The sequence below is a fragment of the Manihot esculenta genome, chromosome 4 (assembly GCF_001659605.2).
Source record: "Manihot esculenta cultivar AM560-2 chromosome 4, M.esculenta_v8, whole genome shotgun sequence".
Lineage (NCBI taxonomy): Eukaryota > Viridiplantae > Streptophyta > Magnoliopsida > Malpighiales > Euphorbiaceae > Manihot > Manihot esculenta.
In genome coordinates this window covers 29,201,527-29,210,218 of record NC_035164.2, presented here as the reverse complement: position 1 = coordinate 29,210,218, position 8,692 = coordinate 29,201,527, and the positions used below count along the sequence as shown (strand labels likewise).

The 8,692-nt window shown below is 33.0% G+C and overlaps 1 pseudogene; it reads left to right on the top strand.

Moving 5' to 3' along the window:
* Nucleotides 1–5,666: 5,666 nt before the first annotated feature.
* On the top strand, nucleotides 5,667–7,342 carry LOC122723496 (annotated as a pseudogene).
* The last annotated feature ends 1,350 nt before the right edge of the window (nucleotides 7,343–8,692 follow it).

Below are 8,692 nucleotides of genomic sequence, written 5' to 3'. Positions count from 1 at the left end.
GTCCCTCCGAACATTCGCCCCCGCAAAATCTCTACCACGACGCTCGCCGGAGACTGGTGAGTGATGTCCTCCGCGTTCAAAATATTGTTGTCTGGGGCAGACAGCAGGGGCACTGTAGAAGTCTTCTCCTTCTCAAGAGGAGGCAGAGGTGGAGCCGGTCTCCTAGAGGCCCGGGCTTTCTTGGAAACGGGAGCTGGGGCAAGAACTTTGGAGGGAGGGGGACGCTTACTCCCAGCCCCTTCTGCAAGGCCCTCAGAGACAACTGACGACTTCTCTTGAGGAAGAATGACCTCAACCGGCCTGGACTCAGCCCCTTTGCAAGGATGCCCTCGATGACAGGAGTGCCTTCAGTAGCGACTCCCTGAGCACCCTCCTCCATAAGGATGACCTCCGCCTCACCCTCGGGAGCCCTATCATCACCCGGGACAATCTCCATTCCCCCTTCAGGGACCCGCTCCTTAGGTGTAGAGGCCTCGAGCCTCTCCCCGGAAGCACTATCTGAAGGCAAGGCAGGCTTTGTCTTCACCGGCACAGTGTCTTCAACAGGCCTAGGAGCGACCCTTGGGGCTTTCTTCGCCCCCTCGGTAGAAACCCATTGAGACCTAGGAGCCTGAGCAGGTTGAGGGACCGAGCTCGACCTGCTGCGGCTGGGTGGTCTTGAAGACTTGGTACCTCGGGAGCTCGGCTTCGGAGCTCGGGTAGAAGCTGGGGCAGGAGGTCGGCTGGCCGACCTGGAGGAGATAACTTCAGCCACTTCCTGGGTAGCCTCCCCCACCGATCGCCCAGCTAGGAGGGCGTCCAACGCATCATTCATGCTCTCCCTAGATAGCGTGAAGTTCTTTGGGAGCTTGATCTGATCCATTTTCACGTCGGAAGCTGCAAAGATCCAAAACCAAGACAAATTAGAATGACCCACAGTAAAAATCGCAATGAAAAAGCAAAACGGTTAAACAAGGAACAATACCCGCATCCTGGATATCCCGAAGATTGGACGCGAATATACATTTTTCGACATCATACTTCTTATCGATAGAAGTCAATCGAAGGAATCCGACCTGCTCAGAGAGACTCAACTGAGGCAGGTTGTTGCAACCCAGAGAGACATCCTCCCAGTCAAGGTCCACCCCCCAGGACAGACCGAAGTTTTTCTTCAACTCCACCATCAGAAAACCCTCTACCCAACCCTTAATGGAATCCTTGTAACCCGTGAAAATGGACAACCCTCCACGAGGGGCAAAGTAATAGAAGCACTGACTCGCCCTGACGAGACGGAAGAAGGTCACAAACAGACACGCCGTGGGCGTTAATCCCCAGCTCAAGCAGATAGACTCGAAAGAACACATGAACAAAATGGAGTTGAGAGACAGTATCCAGGGGGTTATCCCGAAGTACGTGAAGACCTCGATGAAGAAAGGAGTAAAAGGAAAAGTTAGACCGAAGTCCCGTTGCTTAACGAAAAAGACTAGACTGAGATCTTTCTGAGGATCTATCAATCCGGAAGGAGGAGGATCGGGAAGAACGATCCTTTCGCTCCAGTAAGGAGCTCGAATATGATAGAGGGGAGTATCCAAATATTTTCGGGAGAAGAAATTTGTCAGGTTAGAAGGAGTAATATAAGACTCCAGATTAGAGACATCAGGGAGTTTTGGGCCTTCCATGGAATAATGAGAAGCGTACCTGGAAAACGATTAAAGCAGATGAACAGAGCAAGCAAGACACGTAGAGCACAAAGAGAAGCAAAAGCTTTGAGAAGACAGAGAGAATTTGAAATTTGAAACAACAGCGAGACGAAGAGGTGTTCTGAGAAAAACTGTCCTTAGGCGGCGCGGTCATTATTACTCTCGATATTTACCCCCTCATCAGTCGGATAATAACTGATGAGAAGGTAAAGGGGCAATTGATGACCGTTGGATTTCTCCACCCCGGTCTGGGGCCAGGCCCATGACAACAGCCCATTACTTGAAGGCCCACAAGTCTCCCGCATAAACCAGGTCCAGTCCGCTCAGCTTTAAGACCGGGCTCCATCTAGATTTCTCAATCAGGCCGGCCCAGCCTTTTCGGTCCAACGATCAGATCCCCTCGGGGCTCAGTTTTAATCTCATCTTCCGGCCCATCTCGGAGGAAGGAAGGTGGCCAGTCCGTCCGCCTGGTGGCTCCATCCGCATGCGTGCCAGGAGAGAATTAAATAGCCGTTACGCATGGAGCAGAGATCTGATATTCTCGTACGTTCGTATCAACATGGCAGAGACATGTGACCCAATGACGAGAAATTTGTTATACGTCACTAGCAGACAAAAGGAAACGAATAAAGAGGGAAGGGGCGTCCTTCTCTCGGATGTCAGATTATCAATATTTATTAAAAAAAACTCTTTATGATATATAAATTCATAAAAAAATAATATTGTGAAAATAACATAATAATTTAATATAATATTTACTAATAAAATTTATTTATTTTTAAATTAAATTACCTAATTCATTACCTATACAAATAATATTTTCATTTTATTTTTTCTAAATTTAAATAATCTAATCTATTATCTATAAAAATACTACTTGATTTATATTTAAGTATTTTAAATTTAAATTATCTAACTTATTACCCATTAAATTTATATTTTTAAATTAAATTATTTTTTAAATGTAAATAATTCACAAAACTCATTAATTAATAAAATATTACTCATACATTACTTTTATTTATAAAAATTTAAAATTTATTTCTCTAAATTTAAATAGTTTAACAAATAATTTTAATTATATAAATAGATTAAAAATTAATTAAGTGAGATAATTATTTATGAATAATAAAAATAATATATAAAATTAAATTACAAAATTATGAATAATTTTTTAAAAAAAAATTATGTATTGGAATTGAAATTTTAAAAATAAAAAATAAAATTTTTAGATCGGAAAAATAGAGAAGGAAAGAAAAAAAATAAAATGAATAACTAAAATTAAATAAACTAAATAGAATTAAAGATAGATACAGATTTATTTTATAAAGTATAAAATATTTTAATTAAGTAATGTTAAAATAAAAATTAATAATAATTTTTTCTATTATATATAAAACTACTCAAATACCCTTATATAATTTAAAATTTTTCCAGAGTGCCCCCAACCCTCCGTTGCATGCTTTTGCTGGTCCTAATTAGTGTTATTATATTTCTTATAGATTAGTTTTTATTTTTCATAATTTTTATGTATATAATATTATTTGCTTTGACATGCATGTTTGTTGTAGTGTTTAAAATTGTAAAATTTTCTAAAATATAATTAAGTCTATTTTTCAGATAAAATTTACAATATAATTATATGACTTAAGTAATTTTTAAATAATAAAATATTTAATTAAAAATTGAAATTGATATTCTTATTTTTTAAAAAATTTTTGAAAATATCACTCAGGCTCACATCTTTTTGAAAAAAATTACACATTTAAAAAAATTACACAAATTTTTAAAAATTTACTAATATAATATAATAAAAGCACAATTAAAAAATATAAATTAAAAAGTATCATAAAAAATAAATGAAAATAAAAATAATTAATTAAGATATTATATTTTAATAATAAAAAAATATCTAATCAATTTTATAAATTATACACTATCTTGTAAATTAAAAAGAATTAACTTTAAAATAAAAATTATAACATTAATAATTAAAATAATTTATGCATGTTATTTTAATTTTTTTATGACTAATTCTAATTTTGTAAAAGTTAAAAAATAAAAAATATATATATTTTATATATTATTTTAATATTTTTGTTAGAAATGTGACTACTTTTAAATTTTGTATAAATTAAAATAAAATTCTATATAATAATTTAATTTTTTTAGAAATGTGACTAATTTTAATTTTATATAAATTAAAAAAATAATCTATATATACTATTTTAACTTTTTAGAAATGTGATTAATTTTAATTTTATAAAAATTAAAAATTTATTACATCTGAAATGATCGTAAAAAAATAAAATAATATATTTACAAAATATGGCTAATTTTAATTTTTTAGAAATTAAAAAATAAAAATAAAAATAATTAGTTTGAGATATTATATTCTTAATAATAATAAAAATAAAAAGAAACTAATTAGTATTATATTTAAACCAAAATATACAAAATAAACAAGAAAATGCAAAGTTAAAATTAAAATATATAATTAAATATAAAATAATTATTTATTAATAAACTAATAAAAAAATTATATAAATTTTTATAAAACATCTAAAAATCAATTCAAAATAATTATTTAATGAAATTTATTAATTTAAATTTATTTGATTGGTTGGATTTGGTGAACACCCTATCCCAAGCTATCGACCAGCGATTGTTATCTATATAACCTGGTCAATGCTAACCTCCACCTGATGACTGTGATCCGACTGGAAGCAAGTGAAATTTGCTGAAAACCCACACGTTTCTTGCCACCAGGCAATCTTGATAAATATGGTAAGTTTCTTATATGGTGTGTGGGTCCGCTATTATTGCTTACGTAGGATCTACATATTCTTATTTACATAGTATTTAGTTCAATTTTATGATTAATATACTTAATATAATAATGATTATTATTATTATTATTATTATTAAAAAAATGAAATTAAGTTAAGTGAGTTGATTTGTTAGCAATAAATAGTCCAAATTAATAATAAAGAAAATTATTATCAAGCTGTTAAATTTTATTAATTTTTATTTTATTTTTAAATTAAATAATTAAAATGATCATATATTTTATAAAATTAAATTATTTAATTATTATATCAAATAAATGTTACTCAATTTATTTTAATTCTAATTAAAAAAATTATATAAACTAAACAATATATATCGAGAATAAATAACATGAGGGTTATATTTGTATATACTAAAAGAGTTTTCAATTTGAGTATAATAAAAGGATTTCATTTCATTTAACTAATTCAAGAAAGTGAAGGTTTAATGTAAATAATTGGTTGTACTAAGTATACTTTTGCCTTATCCAAAATGGAAAATAGTTTCAATACCATCCAGCTGTACTACTACGTGAATAATTGAGATATGGATGGGTACAGCCGAGGAAATTATATTTCTTGCGTCAATCTAATGCTCATAATACCAGTCAGATGTGCTCCCATTTCACTATAATTTTTCACTAGTTTGATAAGATGGCTTTAATTTTTTCGAATTTCAAGCTATAACTGTTCAATAATTTATTTGAATTAAAATCATTTTCATTCATCATAATACATAATTTAATTAGTTTTGTAACTAAACTCAATTTAATTTATGTCACCATTCAAACTCTTTAATAGACTATAGCTCATCAAACATTAAAATAAATTTTATTACTTAATATCATATTAATTATAAAATATAAAAAAATTATTCAAAATTTATCTATAAATTTACTAATATAATATAATAAAAATACAATTAAAAATATAAATTAAAAAGTATAATTATTTATTTTGTAATTATTGATATTTTTAATAATTTATTAATTTTCAGTTATTTATTTAATTAACTAATAAAATAAAAAATAATTGGGGAAAAATTGATTAGGGGCATTTTAATTTATAAAACATGTTGAATTCATTTTAAATTTCATCAAAATTTAAAGAAATCGGTGTTAGTTATAACCAATCCCATACAAGTAGAATTGAATTCTAATCGAATTACACAAAATTTTAGGAATTGAAATTGAATCAAACGCGGTGGTGGTGGCTAAGAGTTCATCTCCGTCCTCTTCAATTTCATACGCCTTTCCGAACATCCTCTCCATTCCTTCCTCTCTCTCTCAAAACTGGGGATCTTATGTGCAAGCCTCTGTTTTAGGTGGATTTGAGGCTCTATCCTTTTACAAATCTCTCTACTTGTGGGAAGTGTGCTCTATCCTTCAATTTTTCAGCTATTTTGCTTAGGACTCTCATCAACAAAACCAATATCTACCATGGCTGTTGATTATTTTCCCAAGCATTTGGAGTGCAACATCTTGTTCAAATTACCCGTTAGAAGTGTTGTTAGATTCAGGTGCGTTTGCAGATCTTGGTGTGCTCTCTTTTCTGATCCTAATTTTGTATATAAAAACCTACTCTCTTGTTCTGATTCTACAACCAATTCCCAAATCCTTGTCAAATATGATGATTATAGGTTTGAATATTATTTGGCCTTTTCTTTTCTTTGCAATGATACATTTGACATGTCTCCCCCACAAGAAATTCCATATCCTCATGATATAATGGAAAAATGCTCTTTCGTTGACATCGTGGGTTCTTGCTGTAATGGTGTAATTTGCCTCCGTGATGGATATTTCTTTGGGGATTTGCTTGGGTTATGGGATGATGTTTACAACTACGAGAGTAATATTGTTCTATGGAACCCAACTACTTCTGAAACTAAGATACTACCTCAATCCAATCTTTCACATCCTCCACCTGAACGGTTTTCACTGGAAATTGTAGAATTTGGATTTGACTCCACAACATGTGATTACAAAGTACTCAGGATTTTTGAGTATTTGACTCATGATAACCAATGTGATTACCTGGCGGAGATCTATAGTCTGAGGGATGATACTTGGAGAAAACTTGATGTCTCTCTGAATTCTTGGGAGTTGCCTAGTTATAAGTTCGAAAATGGCGACTCTGAGTATAATTATGATCATAGAGCTCATACGGGTGCAAATGGTACATTTCATTGGTGCGCAAAAGAGAGAGACCATAGTCGAGACTTAATTGTTTCTTTCGACTTGAGCAATGAGGTTATTAAAACAACAGCTCTACCAGATGCTTTCAGTTCTCGCTATTTTTGGCGGACAATTCTTTGCTTGAATGAGCATGTTGCTTTGTCTCTGTCTACTAATCATCATGTGGAGTTGTGGGTATAGCTTGAATATGGAGTTGAAGAGTCTTGGACTAATTTATTTACTGTTGCATGCCCAGAATATTTGGAGATGTCCCTGCCATTAGGATTTTCAAGGAAGGGCGAGCTATTTTTCTCATCGTGGAATGAACACTTGCTCGTATGGAACCCTCCTGAAGAAACAATTAGCCCTGTTCCTTTAGAAGGAGCAGTATATGCAAGCAATTGCTTGCAGGCTGTCCCTTACATGGAGTCCCATACTTCATTGAAGGGTTGCAACAAATTAGAAGATGAGCAAAATTCCGGAGATGCAGCTCAATGTTGAAGCTCTTAATTTCATCAGAGCTCTTGTGCTTCTTCTCATCAATTACAACTGATATAAAGTTATAATACTTTTATTAATATGTTGCTTATGTATTCAGTTCATGTTGTGTTTGATACAATTGGTAGAACTGAAATCAGTTAATAAAGGACATTTTCTTCTTTCTGGACTCTTAAGAAAATCTTTTTGGACTCTTAAGTGAAAATCATCTAATTCTAAAAAGATAGAAATTGTCCAATTGAATCTTTTAATACTTTTTGTTTATCGTATTTGACTTTACTTATTTTTCTCTTAATTTGATAGAATTAAGCATGTTGCACTCACTAAACCTTTAATCAAATCAACTTAATATAATTAATATAATAAGAGTAACTTTGCTATTTTTAAACATACATAAAAAGTAAAACATACAAATATATTTGAAATGTTGAAAAGATCATGTAGTAATTGATTATTGTACGTATTGTATTTTTATCAATGTTATTATAATATTATAATTTTTAAAAAAATTTATTTATTGAAATAAATATTATTTTCAACAATACAAAATTATTAATATAATGTAAATTTTTAAGGCCCATCAAGACCTATCATCAAATGTGAAAAAAAAAAATCATCAAAGACTCTTTTGCCTTACCCAAAATGAAAAATAGTTTCAAGACCGTCCACATGTACAACCACATTGACAATTGGAATATAGATGGTGCAGCGGAGAAAGTTATATTTCCTGCGTCCGTCTAATATGACCATAATACCAGTAAGATATACTCCCGTCTCACTATAATTTTTCACTAGTTTAATAAGATGGCTTTAATTTTTTCGAATCCCAAGCTAGAGTTGTAATACCCGGTTAGACTCCGGCATCGGAATTCCTACCGTCCGGTGGAATCTCGGATGTCGGAAACCTCTAGAAGGATAAAATCATGTTTTTATAAAATGTTTTAATGTATTTCATGGGTTTAAACAAGAAAGAAATTAAGTTTTGAATGAAAATAGTATTGAGAGGAAGGCTCAGGTTCGGCCGCTGAACCTCAAGTTCGGCCGCCGAACATGCATGCACTTCGGGAGTGCTTTAGGCCCCCGAAGGCATAAGTGAGGGAAGTCCAGGTTCGGCCGCCGAACATGGCATGCATGCGGAGGCACGTTCGGCCCCCGAATGTGGCCTGGCCAGCCACCTATAAAGGGGTCCCTTAGCCGAAATGGGCGAGTTTTCTCCCCATTTTCGGCCAAGGTGAGCTCTCCGCCGTCCCTCGCCGATTTTGAGTTTCTTCCTTCCATTCTTCATGATTTTTATGAGTTTGCAACTTTGTTTTGAAGATTTTTGAGCATAAAGCAAGTTTGGAAGCTTGGAATACTCAGGAGCTCTCTCCCTCCGTTCTCCAAGTTTAGGTCGCCTCTCCTCTCGATTTTCAAGAGGTAAGGGTCGATCTTGAACACCTTTTATGTTTAAAATAAGTTTTAAGTTGATCTATGGGGTAGAAATGCATGTTTAGGTTATTGTTATGTTTATGGG